This window comes from Poecilia reticulata, chromosome 13 (genome assembly GCF_904066995.2).
Source record: "Poecilia reticulata chromosome 13, P_reticulata-male-v2, whole genome shotgun sequence".
Taxonomy (NCBI): Eukaryota; Metazoa; Chordata; class Actinopteri; order Cyprinodontiformes; family Poeciliidae; genus Poecilia; species Poecilia reticulata.
The window spans coordinates 14,113,271-14,140,209 of record NC_088842.1 but is presented as its reverse complement, the minus strand read 5'-3'; the positions used below and the strand labels follow the sequence as shown (position 1 = coordinate 14,140,209).

General features: G+C 41.1%; 1 protein-coding gene across 1 annotated transcript in view; it reads left to right on the top strand.

Moving 5' to 3' along the window:
• mettl16 (methyltransferase 16, N6-methyladenosine) overlaps positions 1-26,939 on the top strand; it is a 154,225-nt gene that overhangs the window by 105,871 nt on the left and 21,415 nt on the right. The gene's annotated exons all lie outside the window — the stretch shown is intronic.

Here is a 26,939-nt window from a genome sequence, read left to right as displayed (position 1 = left end):
CAAAGTAACTCTGGAGGAGCTGCAGAGATCCACAGCTCTTGGAGAATCTGTTGACAGAAAAGCTGATAAAACAAGATAACACACCAGAGAACATAACTGTTCTCTGCTGTACAGCCACAGTATCATTCTGCACTATGGTACATGAGCACTGTCTCAGTGACTGACCAATAGAAGCTCACCACCAGCTCTTCAAGCATCTCAAGAAGTGAAGTATTTGAAGTGCCTTCTTGACCGCTGCTGTCGTGTCATCAGTCCTCTTGGCGGTCGTAATACTTGAAAAATTGGGCAACCTCCACTCTTTTGATGCTGACAAGGGAATGGATGATGGACTTCAATCTTCTAAAATCTAGAATCATCTTCTTCATCTTGGTTAAGTCGAGGATCAGGTTGTTGTTATGGGTCCAGTTCTCCAGGTTTACCCTCTTTTCTCGAGCAAGCTTTGCTGATAAACTTATCAGCAAACTAATAAGTTTATAAGCTGCACCCTCAACAAATCTGGGCTTTAGTTAATTTGTGGCAGAAAAACATACGTTTAAAAGATAGTCAAGAAGTCCTGTTTCCATTTCGGCACAGTCCAAGTAGCACTCAGTGCACACCTGTGAATGAAGATGCTTTGGTCAGATCACACTAAAATTGATATTTTAGGCCAACGTGTAAAACCTTTCATATCACTCTGAACTTGCGACAGACTGGCGACCTGTCCAGGGTGACCCCGCCTCTCGCCCGAAAAGTTCGCTGGAGATGGGCACCAGCAACCCTCCTGACCCCACTAGGGACAATGGTGTACAGAAAATGGATGGATGGATGGATGGATGGATGGATGGATGGATGGATGGATGGATGGATGGATGGATGGATGGATGGATGGATGGATGGATGGATGGATGGATGGATGGATGGATGGATGGATGGATGGATGGATGGATGGATGGATGGATGACCCTGAACTCATCATTCCCACCATGAAACATGTTGGAGACAGTTCAAGTTGTGGAGGTTGTTTTCTTCTGTACCATAAGGCATGATGGTCGGAGTTGATGATGGATGGAGCTAAATATAATGCAGTCCTAAAAGAAAACATTTTCAAGGGTGCAAAAAACTTGAGTTTGTCGTGGAGGTTTGCTTTTCAGCAACGTAGAGCAAGAGTTTCAATGGATTAACTTGTATCGAAGCACATTAATTTGTCAGAATGGTCCAGTCAAAGTCCAGATTTAAATCTGCTTAAGAACTGAAAGGCCCTATACGCCCGGTCTGCTTGAAATTAAACATTTTTTCATTTAAAAAATGAACAAAAACTCATCCTATGGATGAGCAATGAGCTACAGCTCATTTGCAATGACGTGGCCCTGCAAAGCATTAACTCTGATTAATGCTTTGCTTTGATTTATTTCAGTAAACCATTTTCTCTCAGATTTTAATTTATAGAAGAAAAAAATTAATTATGCCTGATTTTTCTTCCACTTCACAATCGTATACTTCTTTTGTTAGTCTTACACCAAAAAAATCACAATCACTTCAACTGTATGAGGTAATAACACGACAAAATGTCAACAAGTTCAAGGGGTATGAATACTTTTGCAAGGCACTGTATATACAGGATGACAGTCATTATTTTCCTTTTGTTTCAACAGATCTTTTTTTTCTTTTTTCTTTGCACATAGACCTGTGATAGACATAAAATGTAAGTGTTTTAAATTAGAGCCTATGACCTACTTGTGATGTCAAGGTTTTTTGTTTGTAATTGCATCTGCACCTTTTGTTTTTCAAATAGCTCCCTAACCCACTTGCTGCCACAAAACATTAGCAAAAGATCAATACAAACAAGTGTGACACAGATTGACACGGCACGCTTTGGTAAATCCGGCCCCCTCACAAACTACAGTAAACTTGGTAAACACAAACATGTAAAACATCTGTCGGTAGGTGCTAGGAAATCTGTCAGGAGGTCCCGGTTGCCTTGAAACTTCAATGTTTAACAATGCTCCAAAGTTCCTGCTCTGCGTCGCGGCGCTCTGTCAGACAGATCTCCCAAAGTTTTTTGGCACCTTACCCAGCCCCACCTCTCCCACCCCCACCCCACTCATATCTCCTGAATACTCTCAAACACAAACAAACATTGTGCCGCGGTCCTCCAGGGCTCTTTGCAACTTTCATTAGTGACAATGCAAGGCTTGAGTCGGCTCACAGCTCACGCAGCCGAGTCTCTTAGTAAAAGTGCACTCTCCCTCAGAAGTTTTTCTCTTCCCCCCCCCCCCTCTTTCAAGAACCTCTAGAATAAACCTCATGCAAAGAAGGCAGCTCGTGATACTCCGAAAACTGCCTGACATGACTTTTCCCTCATGGTTTATCTTATAAATATGGAAAGGAGAGTAAAAAGTACAAATTTTTGGAGCAAATAAAACAATAAAATCAACAAAAATGTTTTTTTCTCAAGTCTTACCTCTGCGGAAATAGCAGGAAGGGAATCGTGTAAAGATAACAAAACAAAGCACATAAATTTCTATCAGCTCATGCGTTTATGCTCCTTCAAAATGTGATGTGTTCATTCTCATAAACGGCATAAGCGAAAACCTAATTTCATTGTCCTTCTGTGGCTACAAGCCAGTGAGATACAATTGAAAATGCAGAGGCGGTCTTCTTTTAAGAGCTTTTTTTTTTTAAGAAAATATGAACAGTTCTCTGTGCTTTTTTTTTTTTTTTTGTCAGACCTTAAACCACCATACTTAAGAAAGTCTGTGCTGCAGCACTGGAGATTTCAATCTGCCTCCCAGCAGGGTGAAATGTTCCCCAGTGGAATCTGAGGCCCTCGGGTGTTTGGTTCCTTCAGTAGCTCTTATTGACCTGTGCCCTCACTCACCCTCTGTCCATTTGGCTCAGATGGTCTCCAAAGGAAAAACAAAAAAGTAATAAATAAAACTTTTATAAACAAAGAAAGTTTAAATCCCAATGATACATCTCCTGTAGAAATAATAATAACTGAAGGCTATTTAGCAGAATAGGCTAAGAGACGGTGGAGAAAGGGTGGCTTAAAAGCATAGTTGGTCAATTATGATCTTTAGAAGAGGGCAGATGCACAGACATGTAACCACACACACACATTTGACTTGCCTCATTAAAACCCATCCAGCTCCTGAAACTCAGACATGGGAATGTTTCCCTTGAGGAGTGAGGCAAGCTCATTCTGAGAAAAACAGAAGACTGAACTTTTTCTTTTTTTGTCTTACTTGCTTATAATTACAGAGATTGCTGGAATGCATGACCCCGGAATAAGGCTGAATCCTGGGAGAGTCCACTAGGAGCATCACCGTCTTCAGTCTGTGGTGCCTCCCCGGTTGGATGCCACCCACACTGCGTATGGGTGAGGTCGTTGAGGTGCCTCCAACACCAGAAGAGCCCCCTCCGGAGGCTTCACACTCTGCTCCAATGAGCCAAACTCCTGAGGCTGAGAGAGAGAGAGAAAAAAAAAGTAAAGAGTATGAGTGACTGAAAACGCTGGCCTCCGAGTATTGATGCATCTACTCACCGTAAACTGATTAAAAAAAAAAGAACCAACATTACATGGAGAGCTAACAATCAGAGGGCTTTAGATTTGGCAAGCAAGGCGTGAGTTCTGCTTTCCAACTTCACTGTTATCCAAATTGTTGCGCAATTAGACTTTGGAGCTAGGAATTATCATATGTATGCAGTCCAAGCAAAATCAGAGTCTGTCTATACTAAGAAATGGTGCAAATAATGAGAAATGTCAGGAACAGTTGAGGGTAACAATTTAAAGGACGTCAACAAAAACAGAGAAATATGTAGCGCAAGTGGTCATCGTCCACAGTGACCTTCCAGCTGGAAATCTGCAACTTCCATCTTCCCAAGCCAAGGAGCCCCACGGAGCAAATCCCAAAGCAGGTCATTAGCACAGTGGTGTCACCAGACAGCAGATCCTGGGCCAGAGAGGGAGTGAGAGGGGGGACTCCTGGCACCAAGGCGGCTGCTGTGCGCTTTGACATTCAGGCCTGGCTGATCTATGGGGTTGGGGAGATAGTGCCCTTGCTCTGGGTCTTCATGAGGAGAAGGTCCTGGCAGCTTCCCTTCTGACTTACTCAATCATGAAACTGAGGTCAGAACATGTTGCACTCACATATATCCGTCATGTAACGATAAGATGTATGGAATGTTAGCTCTACCGTGGCGACAACAGAGCAAGTTGTGTGACTTCAACATGCAATTACCGTTTATTTAGACTAAAACGTAGCAAAAGCATTCATATATCCTGAATGTTTTTCTTTTATGTCACCAATTAACCACAAAGTAAATAAAAATGTAAATTTGTGCTGTCCACTTGACTTCTATTCTCTCACAAAATTCAGCAGAGAAAACCTCAACAATGAAGACAAAAGAACACAACAAACAGGTCAAGGATTGGAGATTAAAAAGAATTTTAAAGCAATTATAAAGTAAAATAATTTCCCAAGCTTTGACTGTCTCATGGAAGACTGTCATAAGGCAATCAAAGCATGAAAATAAAATAGCAACGACTGTAGCACAACTACAAACCTACCGTTGACAGGGCCATTCAGAAAAAGGTTTGGATAGCATTGATCAGGGGAGCAGCCAAACAAGTTTGAAGAAAATATTGAGATCAAGAGCTCAGGGGAGAGAGTCTTTTGACCAGACAGCCTTTTTTGGAAACTTAACAAATCTGACCTTTGAGGACAAGTGGCAAGAAGAGTCTTAAAGAAATCTTTGTTGTTTTCCATGAGCCATGTAGGAGGCACTACATGGATTGTAACGTTTTGGTTTGCAATCTAAACACAACATGTGATAGTCATAAAGACCAAATATCACCCAGAACGCACCATATCCACTATGAGACACGGAGCGGAGCTATCACGCTGTGGGAGTGATTTCCTTCAGTAGTGACAAAGAAACTGGTTCAGAGTTGATAAAAATGTGGCTGGAGTGCGAAGTGTTAGAATGACCCAGTCAAAGTCCCGAATCCAGATTTTGTGGGAAGACTGGACAATTGCTGTACACAATTTTTATTTTTCCTATAAGAGGAATAGGTTTGTGCTGGTCTATCACATAAAATCCCAACAAAACAAATCAGTACTTGTAGTTCTGACATGACAAAAATGTGACGACTCCAAGTAGCAAGACACTCTTGCTACTGTAATCAATAATAAACACATTCACAAGCTGACTCCTTTTAAGGTACAGAACATGTTTAGATTGTAGATTTGTGCATTTAAACCAGCTTAGCATAAGTTTTTCGTTGTTTTTTTTAAACAATTGTGTAAAGAGTGGTATAAACCCCATGAAACTCCTAAAATAAAAATTATTTTAGGGGTTTCATGTCCTTCGCAAATAGCTTTGACCTCCACAGCCCATATACAGCAAATGGTGACCACTATAAACATGCCAAGAAAGAGGATCCTCTGGGGACATTAGCGTGCGCCAAGATGAACATAAAAACCTCCCAGAGGAAGATGGACATTTTTCCACTTGGCACTACCTCACAAGATGAAAGGAACATAGAGCATACCTTTCTTCACTTTAAAATGGCTCTTTTTTTTCCTTGCTCATTACCACACTCTCATTAAGAGATCCTCACATTGAGATGAGATCAAATGTGCTCACCACCATATTTGCTGGTACAGTGAGTAACTGTGCTGCAACACGTAGCTGTGACACATAGACCCTCATCATACAGAGCATTTTACACAAGGAGCTTGACACCTCAAGAAGTGTATGCTTATCAGGTTCAGTGGATCTCACATTGAATTTAACACAGCAGTGAAGCAGAAACAGTCTATTATCTGTACATTAATGAATAAATATATGAGGAATTTATGGAGTTTCCATGAATATTTTTAGGCTTTAACTTCGTATAATAGAGATACACAAAGGTATCCATTGAGTTTGAACTTTGTCATATTTTGTCAGATTAGAATCACAAAATTCATTGTGTTTTATTAGAATTAGATGCGATAAACCAATACAAATCGGTGTGCATGACTGTGAAGTTAAAGAAAATGTAAGCATATTTTCCTACAATTTTTTTATGTGTGAAGGCCTTCAAAAAAATTCAATTCAGAAACTTAATAAAGAGCTCCCTGCGTCGTCCCCCTGTGAACTATGTTTGTTATTGTGCTATGGAGATACGTTTCTTCAGTAAGGATAGTTAGTGGTTAGAGTTAAAGAGACGATGAGTAGAAGTAAACACAAGGAAATACTGGAAGAAATAAGTTACAGACTCATTTCTTCAAGAGACTTGAGACTGCCAAATGAACAATGAACCAAAATATTCAGCAGTATGGAAAGATTTAGAAGAAAACATTTTCAAATAATAAAAGGCCCGGTCAAACTTCAGACCTAAAAGTGATTTAGAAACTGACTTAAAGGAAAAAAAAGTGCAATTTCACTGAGTTTGGAATGTTACAGAAGAAGACTTTTCAAGCTGCAGATGTGCCAAGGTTGTAGCAACATTTTTAAAGACTTGAAAATGCCACTGCATTAAAGGGGGAATTCATCTTTATTGAATATTGACTTAAGGGAGCTGAATACAGAGGCAACACACGTTTTTGTGAGGTTTCTACATGTACAATATGTACAAATTTTGGATTTATATTTCATCTTATAAAATCTCAATCGAGTGCGTTGACATTTGTGGGGTGAGAAAATGTAAAAAAAAAAAAATAAAGTTCAATGAAATTCTGTAAGTACTTTTGCAAGGCACTGTAAACATTTAAAACCAAGAGCAGTCAAATCAGTTTTTTTTAAATGTCCACAGCTGCATTCAGTTGCAAACTGTCAATAACAATTTTGCTGTAAAAATTAAGAGCAACTGTCATCTGCATCCAATTTATGTTAGGGTTATGTCTGGAAAAAAGTCATCTGTGTAGAAAGACTGACGATGTGTGAAGACATGTGGACTAGATCGACTCCAAAGGATTAGAAGAACTCTCACTCCCAGGCCATGCAGGCATTATTCATCCTTCCTCCTCCTCCTCACTTCTCTCACCTTCACCGCTGCCACCCATCAACCACCTCTCTCGCTCCCCGATGACTCCCCCCTCTGCCTTTCTTACACTTGCAAAAAACCTCTCCCTGGACTGTGGTGGCGGGAGTTGGGAAAGCGTTAATTAAAGGAAAAGGTCAACACTCTCGGGGGCGGCAGAGGGTGCACGCAGGAGGCTCCCATGATAGAACAGCTGCTCGCTGTTTTCTCCCACAGCGTCCACAAGGAAGGCAACCAGCAACTAGAGATGGAGGCCAGGCAACTTGGGACTGCAGGCTGAATTTGGAACCAGGGCATAAAGGATGGAGCTGATTTGACCCTCGCTCTAAAGACGAGGGTGGGAGTGCAGGCGGCGATTTGACTCACCTGTCCAGAATTTTGGTCTGAGTCTCGGCTATGTGCCGATTAGCGAAGGCCTCTGCTCCCTGCTCTCACATACCCTTATTTAGACAACGGGATGTATGTCAGGTCTGTTTGCAGAGGAGAACAAAGAAAATAGCGCTAAAAAAGGAACATGAAGAAATGAAAAGAGGAGACACAAGTCTTGTTGGACACTAAAGAATGGGTCAAAGGGACTTAGCACGCAGAGACGCTGAGAGTCTGTGATGACATCCTGCACAGCTGTTGTCGCTGACTGCACCATGTGTGAGGTAGCGTGGTTGAGACATCATTAAATAATGATAAATTATCTCTTCATTTTTCTCAAATATATAGCATTATGTTTTTTTAAGGGACGCTCATCAGGGAAAATGGTTGGCCTAGTTTAGGAGAGTTAGCAAAAAAAAAAAAGAAGGTGTTTTTGCATCAGCTGGGAATAAATGATAAATGGATCACATTTAGCAGCAATATCTTAAAAATTAATTTGTTAATTCAGGAAAAGAAAACGAGACTAAAATCTAATTCTTTTTGTTCTCTGTTACTCACACACTGAATTCAAAGTATGGTGCCTCACAGACGCGATATTAAGCCAATATTTTGACATTCAAGAAAATAAAGAAGAAAGAAAACACTGATTGCCACTTTAATTAATTCCAATAAATACTCATGAGCTTTTTAGTCAAACAAAAGGGAGTGTAACACTTTTTCCTTCCTTTAGCCCCCAAACACGCAGACATAATTAAACATCTATCCTCAGAGAAGAAGTGTTCCCAGTGGAAGGTTGTTTGGTTTAAGGATTTGCTCCGTGATTTGACTCACCGGGGACTCTCCGTTTGAGTTTCAAGGTTTTATATCTCTAACAAGGCTTTAATTGCCAAGGTAACAGACCACCTGATTAAGCCTGACAATACGTCTGCTTTATTTGTGGAGCAGGAGAGGACGAGTCGAACTCGCCGAAACGAAAGGGTGACAAAAAGTGAGGAAGAATATTCAAATTCTGTTTTGAGGGAATTGTGCATTCATGACAAATACATGCGGTTTATTTGGGCAACGAGCTGAGAAGCATATTGTGTGGACATGCACTTCAGCAGACTGAGATCTCCTCAGAAATTCTATTTACTGCACATCAGCTTTAGAGATGCTCTGTAGTTGCAGGAAAGATCCCAATTCTACTGAGAGTGTGGAGGAGGCGGCACTCAAAGCCTGAGGTCCCATGCCATGTGCCCTCCTTATTGTAACGAGTGCATTTCTCTCCTCAAACTCTGACTGGTGAGTATGTCAAGGAAGAAGAGCAGGAGCAGGAGGAAGAGGAGGGGGTGATATTCTTCAGAGGAGAAGGGGAGCGTCTGGTGGTGGAAAACTCTGTCTTAAAGTCCCATTTCTCCTGTCAGAGGGCTGACACGGAGCATCCAGAGACTCGGGGCCTTTGGTGCTCTGAGTCTGGACACTGGCCTAGATTCACACCCCCTAGCCCCCCTCTACTCATCTACACCACCCTTCTCCCTTCTGCAACATCTCATCTACAAAATACTCCTCAGCTGCCCCATCTCGTCTGTTCTTTATTTTCATCCAGCTTTCAGTGAACTCTTCCCTCCCACTCCAGTCACAAAAAAGTTATTGTGCGACTTGTTCTTTTCTCTGGCATCCTCATAGTTTCCCTGTAGTTATGAATTAAGAAAGTCTTTCATGTGTTCATTGTGTCCCTCATCAATTCTGAATTGATTTTCATTATATAGAAAAAGTTAGGTTGACCAACAGGTAGAAACACCTACAAAATCCAAATCACAACAAACACTGTAAGTCAAGTTATTGTCTCAGATTATCTATGAAACAGTTTTATTTGGTTGGTTTTATTGGGTTGATCTGTTAAATATCACAACATCTATATAGTACAAAGTGTTAGTGTTTCTGTTATCAATATAACCTGTTTTTCACAGTATTAAAATTAGGTTTTTCAGGCTTACAGTCAAGTAAAATCCTTCCTTTGTTTTTAAATGTTGCATGTAATGATCGTAATTTGTGGATGACTACGATTCTTTTTAAGACATATACCTGCACACTTTCTTATTAGAGACCTTTAACAAAAAAGTTGTACAGGTTTTTGAGAAGCTACATGTGTTAATGTTTGTGTCAATGTTAAATGAGGAATTATTGACATTTGTAATGAACAATTTACAGCATTAATAGATTATGCATTCCAGACTATAGTTGAATATTTTTTATTAAACTAGATTTATTTTTAAGAGTTATTTAAAGTACATCAAACCTTTGTCCACAGTAAAATCTTTCAGGATCAAATCACATGACAGGATGTGTTCAGTATAAATTTGATTGTTTGCTGCTGGTTGAAACATTTTTTCTATATATGTGATTATGTTTATGTGTTGTGGTATTTTGAGAATATTAAAGCTTTTTTATGAAATAAAATATAGCTTTCTGTTTATCCACAACAACTGATTAACAATGCTGCTGACTGAAACCATCTGCTATGCAGCGTTCACAAAACCTACTCAATATAGTTAATGCAAAAGTAATAAGTGATGCTGGAAAAAAATCATTAGATTTTTTAAAATGTATATCATATCATGTTTTACTAGCTTATAACTTTAATAATAATGGTGACAAAAAAGAGTTTACTTGAAGTACTGTATCCATTAAATTTGAATTCTGGATTTGACAGAGCAGCTGAGACTGACACCAGGAGACACCCACAACTTTACTGACTATAGTTGAGAACTGCAGTTTGGGTTTTTAAAAGTTAAGCAACTTACTTCAGTCAGTTCTCTCTGTCTATAGCTGGTATCCAGTATATATGTTCTCTCTTCTGTAAAGTTTACATGCGCTCAGATCTGTCCCCTGAATACAGGCTCGTCCTCATTCGAAGCAGTCCGAACATGACAATATAAATGCACCTCTGTATACAAATGACTTATGTTCACAACCCCCCAAAATAACACTTAAAGCGCCCCTGTCATGTGAACATGTTGTATCTGCCACTTTGTGAAATTCAGCCTGACACAAAGCTTCAACTTTTGCACCTCACATCATGTGTGTGTGTGTGTGCGTGTGTGTGTGCGGATGCGGATGCATGTGCGGTTATGGAAATTTTCCATGTCAGAGTTGCGCTTTCTCCTTGTTTCTCTCTGTGGCAGGTGTAAATGGTGCAAGTTTCTGTCTTGTTCAACACCCGTGCTATTTTGATGTGTTGGCAATTCCTTTGCCAGACCAATAACTCCCTCACACCAACACTACTCTTTCATGCTGCCTGCTTTATTCTCATTCTTAGGGGAATCCTCCTGAGATACATTGGTGCGCCTCTTAATTTCCCCAGGGAGGCATGCAGGAAACATACACTAGTGATTTTCCAGGGATGAAACACAGACAAAACATTAGACCACAATATATCACGACATCTACTGTTGCTGGGTCACATAACCAGTTAAGCGGGTTCCATAACTTGTCACGAGCTGATGTTTTATAATTCTCTTATTTGCTTGTCACTCATTTTAAGTTTGCTCTTTTGTTTTCCGGGCTGGGGGGGAAGAAAGAGGGGAAGTGGTGGAATTATTATCAGCAGCAACACGCAGCCAGTCAGCGAGGCAAAGTGAGGAAGAATCCCAGGAGGCGGTGTGGCCCGGCGGGTTTGGTTTGTACACCCGTCACAGACTTCTGAAGGGGTGACGTGCATCACTGCTCCACTGAGGGAAAGCCTCTGCCATGTTTACTGTCATGTTCCAAGGTATGCTACGTGGCTTCAAACACATCAAACACATCTACAGGAATACTGATTTTGGGAATGCCATGGGGAGCCACACAAAGGTACACAAACACTCCTGAAAACACACAAGTGTGCGTTAAGCTTTCCAAAGTAACAGAAATAAATACAGTTTTAAAAATTCAGTTTATGATTATAAAACAGTGGTATTTGAATAGAGCTCAGATAGATGAAAATTACTGGATGACAAGATAATGTTGTATTAGACAATTTCTCAGACTTGTAACTAAATCTGAAAATATCCACTCCTCTCTGCCGTACCATTTCTAAAGCTACAAGTGAAAGCCGTAATACATGTAATATGATGTGTAAGGTGAAAATGAAGTCAGTATTTTGTTCACGCTAAAAGAACTGACTAGAAACTTTTTCTGCTACAATCAGCATAGTATCACAAAGAGTCCCTACAATATGTGCATGTGTTACAGAGCCAGCCAGAAGAAATGATTATGTACTGTCATAAAAATTTTGGACATGAAGTAGGACAGAGTCACAGCTTTTCAAGTCGTAATTACAGTTAGTCTTTATCTCTTTCAAGCAGAGATGACAACAAAAGTTTGATACTCCAACTCAACTCTCGCTTAAGTTAGAGAACTTAAAGAGTTAAGATTTGAACTCTAAATATTTGAGGCTTGAAAAAAACGTAAAAAGTTTTCCAGCCCCGTGTCCTACGCCGTTTCTTTGTAAAGAGGGTCTGGGCTCTTGGCTATTGAGAAATGTCTTTTTATTAATTAAACTTAATCACTGCTGATATGAGGCTGCTACTGCTCCGTCTGTGCTTGGGTCCAACTCCTCAAAAATATACTACACACTGTGCATAAGTTTTTAAAAGGTTTAGGTCAGCACAATTCTAGAAGTCTAACGTGAGCCTGCTTCATCCATCCTAAAACCTGTACAGTCAAAACTAAGTAAAATCTTTTACAGTCATATTTAGTAAATTAGATTGTGCACTTCCTGCATGGACTGACGGTAACAAAGCTCTGAAAAATAAGAGCACTGTGCCAGCTGTCAAGCATTATGGTGGCAGCATCATTCTGAGGGTCTGTTATCCTGCCATAACATGGAATTATACAGAAGGATGACGGACTATTCTTTCATTTCAATTCAAATCAATAAACAGTTGAAACTTAGACAGAATCCATGATCAAGCTCCAAAATGATCACAGACACACACGAAAAGCAGGTTTCCAAAGTGTGGGAAAATATCCAGCCAGAAATTTTGCATGATGTTTTTGATGGCTACAGAAAGTGGGGCGTCATGAAAGGTGAAAAATAAACGTAACCTTGTGCACCCAATTTTAAAGGTGCTTGAAAATGTTTGTCGTAACATCATCCAATCCCAAATACAAAGTTCAAACGCAGCATTAAAAATAAAAAATTTATAGAACATTTATGCCAGTGATGAGTGTGTCTGTGTTTGTACATGGATCAGTTGATCTAAACACAAGGTTACTAAAACGTTATTCTTCCAACACAATCAGAAGTCTTTTGGAGTGTGCCATCAAAGAGCCAAGCTTGATTTATGAGGAACAGTTAAGAGCGATTTGACTAGAGAAGGGCTCCCCTCCCGGTTTGCCGTGCACGGTGCCGAGGAAGGCTGAGTTGTTTGCTGTGCCTCTAGGCGTGAGGATGAGGGGAAGCAGCCTGGAGTTCCTGCCTGGCTCAGGGGGAGGTTGGACTGGATTAGACGGCTGACAGCTGGGCCACATCTCTGGAGGCGCGGGGCGAAGAGACCCCCCGTCTGCCTGCCTCTGCACCAAGTGTCAATTTGAGCATGAAGGAAGGATGGAGCGAGCCAAAGAGTAAGTAAGTGAGCAAAGTGGGGCCTCTGGTAGTCCTGGGTGGATTGACATCAGCTGTGCATGGACTGTGCACACCGTTAGGCATCAGGAAACACACTGTTTATTTAGTGGGTTTGGACTTGGGGTGCACAACGGAACACGGACACAAGACAAAGTACTCCTTTAAGGTTGCAGCTTTTGACCTCTCTAGTTGAAGCGGCGACGCTTATAGTCAAACACCGCATGATATCAGGAATATAAAGCAGCCTTAGTTATTTGGATTTAAAATATATCCTTTGCTATTAGCGGAAGCATTTATTAATCAAAGCATAATCTCCTTTCCACTAAATCAAAGCCTCTCAATGATGCAGAAATGGCAGTGAAATGAACACCCCTCAGGTGGTATCCTGTACAATTATGTGCAATCAAGATTAAAAACTACTTCAAAATCAAGCTCACTTCTTATTTATCTGTATTTTCAGTCCTGCAATATTTCAGTAAATCTTACTGCCACTAGAGCTTGCATTATTCCATAAGCCTTGAATTTCAACATTTGCCCCAACTTTCAGAAGATAGTTTGATAAATTACTTGATTGCTGGATGCACAACCAATGGCATAATTTACCTCAGCAGCTCACTGTTAATATGAAGAATGTTCCAGGGCCGTATGAGGATTCTTCACCATAATCGGTTTTCTCTAATCTTCAGAGACTGCTTTGTGTTTTTTTCTGCAACCGAATCTTGGCGATCATCGGCACGTGGGATGAGGGCTGCAGTCTACTTTATTAGCCGGTGATGTTCTAATGTGATTTATTTTTATAAATGAGAGTAAGATGGGAATGCAAGTGGGGGTGGAGGCCAGTATGCAAATGCGGACCCTCATTAAACACCACCAACACCACACAACATTATCCCCAGCACCTCGGATTGTTTGTGCGCATTAACGAGGTGGAACCGAGTCAGCTAACTAATGACAGTGTAATGATCACAGCATTTATGATAAAGTCATCAGAAGGCTTGACACTTACGTATTTGATGTATTATGGGGGCCTTCTGCCTCCCTAAGACTGTTGCGGACCTCAGTTTGCTCCTCTTGGCTTCATCTACGTTCGAAACTCGCAAGTCATTAAAAATGTTACATATAAAATTGTCAGCAGTGACCCTTAGTGACTGCAGACAGCTCATTACGTTAACTTCTGAGGCAAAAACTTTGTACATTCAGTCTAATGGAGATACAAAAATATACAGAATCGTAATCCATTATGGACTTTTTGTTACAGTTCATGGAATTAAAATTACACAGAAAAATATGTGCTTTTATGTATAAATGCTTACATAGAATGTCACAATTAAATATTTATTATTTGTTTGTTTTTTCAGATATTTTGGGGGAAATAATATCAGAAAATGTTGTAGTATTTATTTCTCATCTCAGTTGAGTCTGCCTCTCAAAGTGCTAACTGCTGTGCTGAACAGAATTTTTTAGAACCACTTACCCATTAACTACAATTCTTAAATAATATGAGTTAAAACAGCATTTAACTTTCCCTCTGGAATAATATTTTTTAACTGAATTGAAAAGGATTTGTTTATTTTGACCCCTCCAGATTTGTACTTTACTTCTGGCATTACCAGGAGTCATCAGTCTTAGAAGGTTTTGTGCCACAATTTGTACTGCCTGATTTGTCCATTTTGTGCCTGTTTGGCCATCTTGTGATTTTAATGATTTTTCTGAAATCAACTGATGGCGTACTGCAAGGAACAGTAATCCTCACACAAACAGTTTCTCTTACTGGTGATCACTGATGTGTAAAGGAATCAGAACCCCAATCAATGGATATAGACAGTACACAAATCCTACAGAAAATAAGCAAAAATTCATGAGATTTTAACACTTTTTGAATAACAACCTATGTAAAAACCTAACTAACTTATACATTTGAACTAAGTTCAATTGTAAAAACATGGTTTGTTTCCAAATATTAAGTATAAGTGAAAACTGGTCAAATGGAAATACCTAGTTAAAGTTTGGGAGTATAAATTGATGAAGGGGCAAACTGACAAAGTGCTATTCTATGTTAAATTTAAATTGAGATTCAATCTTTCTTCCTGTCTTACATTGCCCAGATAAATTTCTGTCCTGTGCTCAAAGTGACTTTTATAAGTCTGAACCTCATTTGGTCTTGAAAAAAAACAGTTCAATATTTATTAAACCTTATTTTGTGCTCAAAACAAAACCTAAAGCCTCTTCGGTACTTCTGTATTAGTTACTAGAACCACAGAATTACGGCAGCATAAAAACAATGCCATAACTCATACATGAACGAGTTAAACCTGGACTTAAATATTTAACACAGATTACAATTCTTTTAAAGGCATTTTGTGAATATTTATGTTTTTTGTTAGAACTATAACAAAAAATGTGTTTTTTCAACCAAAAAAAAAAAAAAAGAAAAATTATGTCGCCCTCCCCTCGTTCTCCCTGTTGTCTAGTCCCATTAGCTGGATGATTTACCACCCCACTGGATTCAGCACAAAATGCTGTTTTAAATCTCAGTGGATGAATCTCACATCTTGCACCACCATGTATTTCCAACATTTCTTAGATTGCTTTGTGTTGTATGTGCGGGAATTTGCAAAAATGACCACGCAAGCCGCCACAGCAGTTTCATTTTGTTCCTTCAAACTTTCTTATGATGTCGGGATGAAGTTCTCTGGGGATTATCATGAGCCCATTTCTGCATGGAGATGTTTATCTTTATGGTGATTGCAAGAATGAGCAGATTAACCCCATAACTAGCAGACATCTTATAGCTGATCTGAGCATCATTAGTCCACATTAATAACCCATGGAAGTGCAAATGGGCTTTTTTTTATCATCTTAATTACATGACATTGGAGCTCTCTATCTAAAGATGACTCTTTAAAGATGAGACCAGCCACGTGACTTCAAGGTGCTTGTTTGGGGGGGGGGGGGGGGGGGGGGTTGTGTGCACTTCTGAGATAGAAACAAAATAGTACTAAAGTTTTGTGCATGTAGACCAGTAGTGGGAAGTAACGAAGTACATGTACTTTGTTACTGTACTTAAGTACAATTTTCGTGTATCTGTACTTTACTTAAGTAGATTTAATAATGGGTACTTTATACTTTTACTCCACTACATTTTACAGTAAGTATCTGTACTTTTTACTTCACTACATTTCTACAAAAGTGTCGCGTTACTCGTTACATCCAAGTCGCATTGAGCTTTTTTTTCCGTTAAAATGTGAAGTTCAGTGTCTTAAGGTGGCGCCGTAAAATCCAAGCAATAACGTGACTTACGTGTCTGTTGTCACCCATCGCCTCCAACTTTACTCGCACGTGAAGCTCCCGACATGTGCAGTGGTTTCCTCTGAGCGGGAGAAGATGTCTGTCTAATCGTCAGTTATATAATAGCGCTGCATAAACCATAAGATATGGCGACATGTAAAATCAGCAGCGCGAATAATTTTAAAATCTTCCACTCGCATGCTTTACAGCGCATTAGCAGAGCGCTTAAATAACTAAATTATTTATTATGAGAGGAGCAGCCGCTGATGTAGAGTTGAGATGTATAATAATGTATACATCTGAAAATGACGTTGTTTAAAATTACTCATTCTTATGATAAAAACATACTTTTTATATTTAGTTCACATTCTGATCCTGTAAATTACTGTAGTGTCTGTTGTAAATCCATGAATCCATGCAGGAACACCAGGTTGCAGAGAGTCAGAGGGAGGCAGAGACAGAAACACATATCTGTAGATATTTTTAATTAAATGTTTGCAGATAAAAATGACAGGAGAATAAAAACATTTAGGCTTTTGCCTCAGTGTTTTTATGGCTCATGTTTGCTAAGTTACTGAATGCAGGGCTGGAAAGTGAGACTGAGTTAACAGTGAGGAGCTAAGGTGTCAGACGTGAAAAGCATCATTTTTATTTATTTTGTAGATCAAACTGTTGCACTGATGTAGAGAGTTGTTCAAGAAGAACAAAACTTGTTTTTTAGATTTTATTTTTGTTGGTCAAACTGCTGTATTGAGTTTAGAACTGCAGAGTCCTATTATTATTTGTTTTTACTTTGGTTTTAGAAAGAAGTAGAACCAGTTCAACTGCAAGTCAATCCATCCATCCATCCATTTTCCCGCTTATCCGGGGTCGGTCGCGGGGGCAGCAGCTTCAGAAGGAGGCCCAGACTTCCCTCTCCCCAGCCACTTCTTCCAGCTCCTCCGGGGAATCCCAAGGCGTTCCCAGGCCAGCAGAGACGTAATCCCTCCAGCGTGTCCTGGGTCTTCCCCGAGGCTCCTCCCGGACGTGCCCGGAACACCTCACCAGGGAGGCGTCCAGGAGGCATCCTTACCAGATGCCCGAGCCACCTCAACTGGCTCCTCTCGATGTGAGGAGCAGCGGCTCTACTCTGAGTCCCTCCCGGATGACCGAGCTTCTCACCCTATCTCTAAGGAGAGCCCAGCCACCCTGCGGAGGAAACCCATTTCGGCCGCTTGTACCCGTGATCTCGTTCTTTCGGTCATGACCAAAGCTCATGACCATAGATGAGGATCATTGTTGGCATTTTGGACCAATAATCAAATGTCTTTTGACCAATAAGATATATCAGAATCTGGTAGCTGTGTTACCAGAGTATGTAGCTTGCTAGTTGTGAGGCAAATGCTAAAGTGAGTGTTCATCCTGGAATCCTGATTATTGGATTGTAAATAGTAACGTGTTAGAATACTTGTTACTGAAACAAGGGTCAGATTAGAGTAACGCATTACTGATTGATATGGCATAATTGTTTGACATTTCTGCTCAAAATATTTACTGATCTGTAGGTTTCCGATATGCGTCCCCCCAATGACAGACTCGTTCCTACGCCTTGCCTAGAACACTTAAAAGGCAATACCTATTCTTACTTAAATTAGGTTTGTATGCTTTACTCAAGTCTCATAAATTGTTTATTCAACTCAAGTAATGTGAGCAATGTACATGTTTGGCCTGAGTAAAGTACAAGACTACATTATTTGAGTAAACTGGATTTGACTATTTTTGTCACTGGAGTGAAGCTTCAGCTCAGCGGTGCGCAGTAAAGTGCGGGAAGCTTCCACTGGAAGAAACAGAGCTTCTTTAAAGGTGAGTTATTCGTCTTCAGTATATTTTCATGTGTCATGTATGCCTTTACTACTCGCATATATGGTTACAGGTAATTTTTCTTTGAAAAGATGACGCATAAAAGTCTTTGCAGGCTAATATGCTAATTTAGCATTGGCTCATGGGTCCAACATTAGCTAAAACTGCCACGCTTTTTACTTGAGAGCCTTTAATTTTTGTCCATTGTTGTGAAAAAAACTTACCAAGACTGTTCAGGTAAAATCACTCAATCAGGTTTATTTATGAATTATGCACAATACAGAGAGCTTGCAGGACAATCAATCATGAAGCAATTCTGGATGGAAAGCTCTGCCAGGCAGAGACAACACATGAGTCTTTTAAACACATTAAAGTTAATTTTAAATTACTTCTCTTATGTCTAGAAGAATGAATTTCTAAACTCTTAAACATCCTCAGGAGTCAAACAACTAAGAATGATCATAATTAAGCTACCCAATTTCATGTGTTTCTAGAAAACCCAACAAAACAAAAAAATTACATTAGTGCAGTGAAGGTATAGATAAGTGTCCGTTCAAAACCCAACAAGAAAGCTCAGATTTTCCATCTGGAAAGTAGGTAAAGCGTAGAAACAGGAACACTGATCGCTGCTCAGGAGGTTTGTTACCTCCTGTCATAAAAGTATAAATCTTCACTCTCTGCTTGGTCACTGACAGTGGACCAGCAATAGTTCTTGAGTGGAGAGCCTTTCAGAAACATCTAAACTAGCTGTTGCTCTGGACATTGTCCTCTTGGTGTCAAAAGTTGAAGTACTTGATACTTGGTAGAGTGAAGTTTTGCTGCTCACTCTGTTGCTCTGTTGTTTCAGATTTAAAGTCGTGATCTAGATGGACATACAGACAGTCTCCTCACGTCTGATGTGACATTTTCTCCTTCTCGCCCTCCCCCCCTCCCGTGCTGCGCAATCCCCCTCTCTCTCCTCGGCTTCCTGTCAGTCCAACTGGTTCTGGTGTTGGATCTTTGGGTTGTCCAGATCGTCCCTCAGGAAATGTTCATGTTGTCCACAGATGAAACAAGCGTCAACAGTTCAGAGTCGTCTTCTCTCACAGCTCTGAAGCATGTTTAGCTTTTCTTCCTCTACGCTGATACTGGACAGCACACCAGCGGAGGTTGTTAAAGCTCAGTCTCAGTTTTCAGTCCAAATGCTCAACAGGAGACTGACAGTTGTCCCCTGGAGGTGATGGAGGTCTTTTCTGTCTTCTTGATCCTCCAGATCTTCTCGATCATTTTCATCGGCTGGTTTTGTAGGAGGGACATCATCTGGTCCATGGGAGGACAGATGGGAAGAGTTGAGGTCAGAGGTCAGATGCACCGCGCGAGGCTCAGACAGAGAGAAAGAGAAAAAGCAAATAGAAATCAATTAGGGTTTGTTTTGTCATTTTTCTTGTTGTTTTCTATGCATATATATTTATGAATCTTATTTTAACCTTTTACGTGATCATATAGTTTTAGTCATTTATTATCCATCCAGTATTATGGCTCCTGTTTGTGGAACAGTTTGTTATTTCCAATAAAGGTCTTTAGGATTCCAAAAAGGTTTGGTTCCCTCAATTTAGAAAACTCAAGGAATCACCTGCCTTATTTACCTTCCCTATGACTCGTGTTTAGTCAGAATGCTAGATTTGGGGTGGAGCACTCCATGCATGGTCAGTAGTTTCCGAGTGTCTTAACATCGGTGGTCTTCATCTCCTCCTTTGGCCAGCTGATTATTCCTGCAGGGTCTCTGATTACTCTGGTGTAGGGCTGAAACGATTCCTCGAGTGATTCGAGTACCTCGATTATTAAAATTCCTCGAGGAAAATTGACCTGCCTCGAAGCTTCGTTAATTTATGTTTTATCATTTAGCGCACCGTGTTTCAGCCGGAACATTATTTGCGTTGCGCGAAGCTCTGACTTCCGCCTCTGAGTTGTTGACGGAAGCTACGTGTTAGCGGCATAACGTCCAATCTTCAAGTTCGGCCCGCGGGGATTTTACTGATTGGTGATAATTCCGGGTTTTCATCGTTTTTGTGGGACCAATAAACATCCTTAAAATGATGTCGGGAGTTCGGCAGCCTTTCTGCTCCGGAGCTGCTGGTTGAACGGCGGGAAGAAGCTGAGGAGGATTTATACAGGTGAGCGGAACACGGCGGGCGGCTGAGGGTTGATGCTTACAGGGTAATAAGCAGCTTTACGGACGAACCGCACAATAAACTTTATCATCCCGGTCTGAACAAACGGGAGGCGGAACATGGCTGGTAATGAGTTTCTGAACGGAGGAGCCGTAAATATCCCGTATTGCTCCCCCGGTCTACAAAAAGTAACTGGTAGGGAAGCAAAATGTGGAAAAATAGACTGATTTGATATCCGATAGTAACACTGGTGTTATGGAAGATTTACCAATATTTATTTCATAATTGTTTTTATCCGATTACTCGATTAATCGTAAGAAAAATCTATAGATTACTCGATTACTAAAATAATCGTTTAGAACAGCCCTACTCTGGTGAGTAGCTGTTTATCGCACGGATCTGTTCTTGCCATTAAGCTGGCTTCTCAGGACTTGCCTTATTTGTTGGAGGTACGAGGGGGTGCCCAAAAGTTTCCAGAATGACGCTGCTGCACGCGCAGTTTTTGTAGTACACGATTCTGCCGCTAGGTATTTGTTCAACCACGCCTTCTCAATCAGTGTGCCAAGCGCGTTGATGAGGAAGGTTTCATCTACCAGCAGTGTATTGTCTTGTAAGAGCTGTTTTGTCCAGCAGTCGTTTTTCTTCAAGAAGTTCTATGAGCAGCACACGGCTGAAGCTTTGCTTCCTGCTCCGGAAAAAAGCGGTTGATCATCAATTGACAATTCACCATTTTTAAAGCGGGTGAACATGAGTAAACTTGAGCTTGACACATAGCGTCATCCTTGTAAGCGGTCTTTAACATTTGAACGGTTTCCGATGCTTTTTTCCTGAGCAGGAAGCAAAGCTTCAGCCACGCAAACTTCTCCATGAAGAAAACGACGGCTGGACAAAACAGCTCTTACAACAAAATTCACTGCTGGTAGATGAAACCTTCCACATCAACGCCGCTTGGCACACTGATTGAGAAGGCGTGGTTGAACAAATAGCAGTGTTTCTCAACATTTTCAAGCCAGCGCCCCTCTAGCCCTTATCCAGGTCCCTCACGCCCCCCACCAAAGAATTTGCAGGCTACTTTGCACTGACTATATTTTATCATTAATATTACTATCACTATTGTAGATGTTTTGATTTTATGCTTGTTTCTGTATTTATCATCAAAAATAATTTCCCAGAGAACAAAAAAAGTCATGGGAATAGAAATTATTTTCACAGGCGTCTACGAAAAATGCAATGAACATTCACGTTAAAATTTGTAGGCCTAACAGCAGCCAATCAGAGTGGGAAAAAAAATCTTATTTTGTGCCGTTTTCTAGTTGTTAAATCTTGCACAAAATGACCAGATAAAAGATGTACAGCAATACCAGTTTAAACTTTGAACTATTTGCAAAACGACTGAGCTCTGCAACATTAAAACATGGATAGAACTGTAACTACATCATGTCAGTTTCTGGTGGTGCAGCTCTGTGCTGCCTTCAGGAGAATGGGACATCAGAGTATCATCCATAAAACTTCACCCACATGGCATTTATTGTGCAAACTAGAGCTTTCAGTGGAGAAACAAAAGTTCCAGGTCCTTTTAATGCCATACACATATGAGACAGAAACAAATCCTTAATCAAATCCTAATGAGTCAAATTGAAAGTGTCATGGAGTCTCAACCTCATGACACTGACATGAAAATTAATATTGAAGAAATAAATATATCAAAGCTAATTAAAAACATAAATAAGTGATCAGTTCTTTACTGTTATGGTCTGTAAGATATATTTATTCTCAGTACTAGATGGGGTCTCAACAAACCCATGCACTTAACAATATTTTACCTTTTATCTGGAAATAGTGTGTTTATTCTTGCCATACAGTACTCTGTATTAATTATTGCTTGAAAGGTCTTGCCATACCAGTTTATTCCTCTGTATTTACTTTAGTTTCTTAGTTTATTCTTGCATTTTGTTCTTCATTCATTTCCATTTAGTTTCCTTTGATTAGTATTGTCCTCTCTTGGTTTATTGCTATGTTCACTTTAGTTTCTTTCCTGTTGCTAGATTTATTTTATCATTTATTGACGCTCACCGTCAGTAATTTTCACTCATCGCCTGCTGCGCCGTCTAATCGTCATGTGTTTCACATCATGTGTTGATTTTTTTCAATGTTCAGTGTCGGATTCTCTGTTTTTATGCCATAATTCACATCTAGTTCGTCGCTCCGTTTTATGTCCCGCTTCTCCTGTTTCAGAGTTTTGCGAAATGTGCGCGTCTTTTTTTTAAGCCCCCAAGGTGCTCGGCGGTCGGGAAGCGTATCGATGGGGAAAAGCGATGCAGCACATATAGGCTATACTGCATTCTGATTATTGAAATTTAAAAGTGCTGTGTTGTTCTATCACACCAGTTTCATACCGGACCACTTACAGCACCGGTGTTAAGGCTATAAAATGAATGCCCTCTATTGTGGTATCACCCATGGAGGGATTTCTTGATTTCTTTATTTAAATGGGTTCATTTTTCAGAGGGATACACAGCGAGAGTATCGTGATTTTAGCTACCAGTAGAAGAAGAACGGAGCTGCGCCAAGAAGCTAACAGAAGCTACAAACACTGAATAGAAGAAGAGCTGCCATCAATACAGCTGCAGCCAAGCATGGTTTAATGTTACACAATACAGTTTTACCAAGTTGCTCAAAGTCTAAACTGGTATTGTTGTGCATTTAAGGTGTAAAGTTTACCTTCGACTAAACGCCCCCCAAAGGCATCCCAGCGCCCCCCTTTTGAAAAAATGTCCGCCAGCGCCCCCTGCTGTCCTCTGAACGCCCCCTGGGGGGCGGCACCGCCCACGTTGAGAACCGCTAACCTAGAGGCAGAATCGTGTACTACGAAAACTGCGCGTGCAGCAGCGTCATTCTGGAAACTTTTGGGTACCCCCTCATATTTGGCTGTGGCTCCTTTCCTTGTGACCTCATTCAGGTTGCCATTTGCTTGTGGTATTCCCAGGTACTTGTAACTGTCCTCAATGTCTGCTATTGTTCCTTCTGGGAGTGAGACCCCTTCTGTGTGGATGACGTTCCCTCCATCCGCCACAGTTCTCTAGTCCGAATGACATCCCAATGTCAGTGCTGTAGGTCCTGGTGGTGCGGATCAGTGAGTCGATGTCTCGCTCGCTCTTGGCGTACAGCTTGATGCCATCCATGTAGAGGAGGAGACTTTTGGTGGCTGCATTCTTGAGTCGGTATCCGTGGCCAGTCTGGTTGAAGTTTGGAGCCATCCCGTTTTTCCAAACAGCGATGGTGCTCAGAGGGGCTTTCCTCCCTCATTGCTCCTTCCCACCTGCCTCACCCGGAGAGCCAGGAAGCCGCTGCTGCTGGGACCTCTGTCCGTGGAGCGCCTGCTCCTTCGTCCAAAGAGGCGCAGGCGATTCTTCTTTGTGCCTGTGTCCTAGAGCTACAGGCGCGCCACCTGTAGCTCTGTATGTTCTTTTTTTTGCCACCATTCGGATCACAGAAACGTGGGTGGGCATCTGCCTGCGCCTGCTTACCAGCAGGTTTCCGGAGGTCCATATGGTGGCTAGGGTGAGCCACACGGTGGCTCACCCTATGCAGCACTAGCTGCGTGTCGAGGACCTCCCTTACTGGCAAGTATGGGAATTGCAAGGAGCCGGCCTTTGCCCACAGGTCCACAGCAGCGCTACACTCCCACAGAAGGTGCCTAACCGACTCCGGGTCGGGGGCAGATATCGCGGGAGTGCATGACGGCTCTGACTGGGAGGATCCCATGAGCCACCATCCTGGAGTCTGTTTGGAAGGATGGGATGGGATGGCTCGCGTTGATGATTTGGCTGAGGGGATTCAGACCTATGCAGAACAGCAGTGGGGGCAGAGAGTCTCCTGGAAAGAATTATGATTCTTTCCAGAGTTTTTGATTTCTGCCCCATTTGATTAACACTTGTGCAAGTGGTTTGCAGTTGCAGGTTTTTTTATTTATTTATTTTTTTATATATATACTGCAAACTGCACAATTGGTTTTCAGTTGCAGTTTTTTATCCATCCATCAATTTTCTTACACCCTTGTCCCTTAGTGGGGTTGGGAAGGGGTGCTGGTGCCTATCTCCAGCTAAAGTTCTGGGCGAGAGGCGGGATACACCCTGGACAGGTCGCCAGTCTGTCGCAGGGCAGTTTTTTATTTATTCCATCCATCCATCCATTTTCTTTAAACCCTTGTCCTTTGTGGGTTGGGAGGGTTGCTGGTGCCTATCTCCAGCTAACGTTCCTGGCGAGAGGCGGAGTACACCCTGGACAGGTCGCCAGTCTGTCTCAGGGCAGTTTTTTATTTATTTATTTTATTTTATTTTTTTAAATATATACTGCAAACCACTTGCACAATTGGTTTGCAGATGCAGTTTTGTTATTTTATTTTTTTATTTATATATAATGCAAACTGCAAACCACTTGCACAAGTGTCCACTGCTGTTCTACATCTGAACCCCCTCAGCCAAATCACCAACAAGACTGGCTACGGATACCGACTCAAGAATGGGGCCACCATTAATGTTACCCTAACCCTCCTCTACATGGATGACATTAAGCTGTACGCCAAGAGCGAGCGAGACATCGACTCACTAATACACACCACCAGGATCTACAGCACTGACATTGGGATGTTATTCGGACTAGAGAAGTGTGGTCGGATGGAGGGAAGGTCGTCCACACAGAAGGGGTCTCACTCCCAGAAGGAACAATAGCAGACATTGAGGACAGTTACAAGTACCTGGGAATACCACAAGCAAATGGCAACCTCGATGAGGTCACAAGGAAAGGAGTCACAGCCAAATACCTCCAACGAATAAGGCAAGTCCTGAGAAGCCAGCTCAATGGCAAGAACAAGATCAGTGCAATAAACAGCTACGCCTTACCATTAATCAGAGATCCTGCAGGAATAGCTAGTTGGCCAAATGAGGAGATAAACACCACGGATGTTAAGACTCTGAAACTACTAACCATGCATGGAGGGCTCCACCCCAAATCCAGCATTCTGGAACAAGGAAGGTAAATAAGGCAGGTGATTCCTTGAGTTTTCTTAATTGAGGGAACCAAACCTTTTTGGAATCCTTTACTGTGGCGATTTAAAATAAAACCTATTGGGTGTATGTACAGTAAAAAGAGGAGTGGGCCCAAAACTGAACCTTGGGGAACCCAAGCAGAGCAACAAGGTCCCAGAATACTGAAATATTAAAACTGTACAATTCATGTTTAAGGTCAGAAATCAGCAACTTCCACCCAATATACAGAAAATGTTTTGTGACAGAGAGGGAAGTTATAATTTAAGAGGTGATGGACATTTTAAAAAACAATGTATTAGAACAACCATGCAGAGTTTTTGTTTATCGGTGCGTGGAGTAGATGTATAGAATGGATTGAATGATGACTTCAAAAAAGTAGAAATATAAACCAGCTTAAAAAACTGATTAAAAAGGAGCTTATTACAAAATGTTCTATAAGATGACTGTTTTAAAGTCTGTAAATACTATTGATGATATAAATACTTTTTAAATAATTAGACATCTTTAAATGTCATGTAAAATGGAAACAAGTTGTCTCGTTTTGATGTTTTGACAGTTAATTGATTATAAATTGATAAGTATGAAAGGGGCAGGACATTATAAGATATTACATTTTCTGCTCCTTTTCAAACAGAAAATATAAAATGTGCATGTAACTTGGGCATAATTTGTTTTACCTCTTATTTCTCTAGTCTGTTTCATTCTATTTTATTTGATTTTTTTCTTTCTTGATTGTCTTTTCTGTCTGTTATAAATAAAAATAAATACATAAATAAATAATTAGCTGGCCAAAGGAGGAGATGAACACCACGGATGTTAAGACTCAGAACCTACTAACCATGCATGGAGGGTCCCACCCCAAATCCAGCACCCTGAGACTAGCCACAAGGAAAGAGGCAGAGGACTTGTGAGTGTGAGAGCCACTGTCCAGGATGAAACATCCAAGATCCATAAATACACCAAGGACAAGATCTCAACAGGCAATGTGCTCAATAAATGTCTCAGACAATGGGGAACAGAGGATGAGGTGCTGGAGGTACCATCATGGGAGGACAAGCCCCTACATGGGATGAACCACCGACAAATAACTGAAGTGGCTGATATCAGGAAATCCTACCAATGGCTGGAAAAAGCTGGACTCAAGGACAGCACAGAGGCTCTCATCCTGGCTGCACAGGAACAGGCCCTAAACACCAGAGCAATAGAGGCTCAGATCTACCACACCAGACAAGACCCAAGGTGTAGGTTGTGCAAGGATTCCCCTGAGACAGTCCAGCACATAACAGCAGGGTGCAAGATGCTAGCAGGGAAAGCTTACATGGAATGACATAACCAAGTGGCAGGCATAGTGTACAGGAACATCTGCAGAATATGGACTGGAAGATCAAAGTGGGGAACACCCCCAAAGGTGGTGGAGAATAACTGAGCTAAGATCCTGTGGGACTTCCAGATCCAGACAGACAACATGCTAATGACAAACCAACCGGACTTTGTGGTGGTGGATAAACAACAGAGGAAAGCCGTTGTGGTGGATGTAGCAGTACCAAGTGATTACAACATCAGGAAAAAGGAGCAAGAGAAACTGCAGAAATACCAGGGCCTCAGAGAGGAACTGGAAAAGGCCTGGAAGGTGAAGACCACAGTACCATACC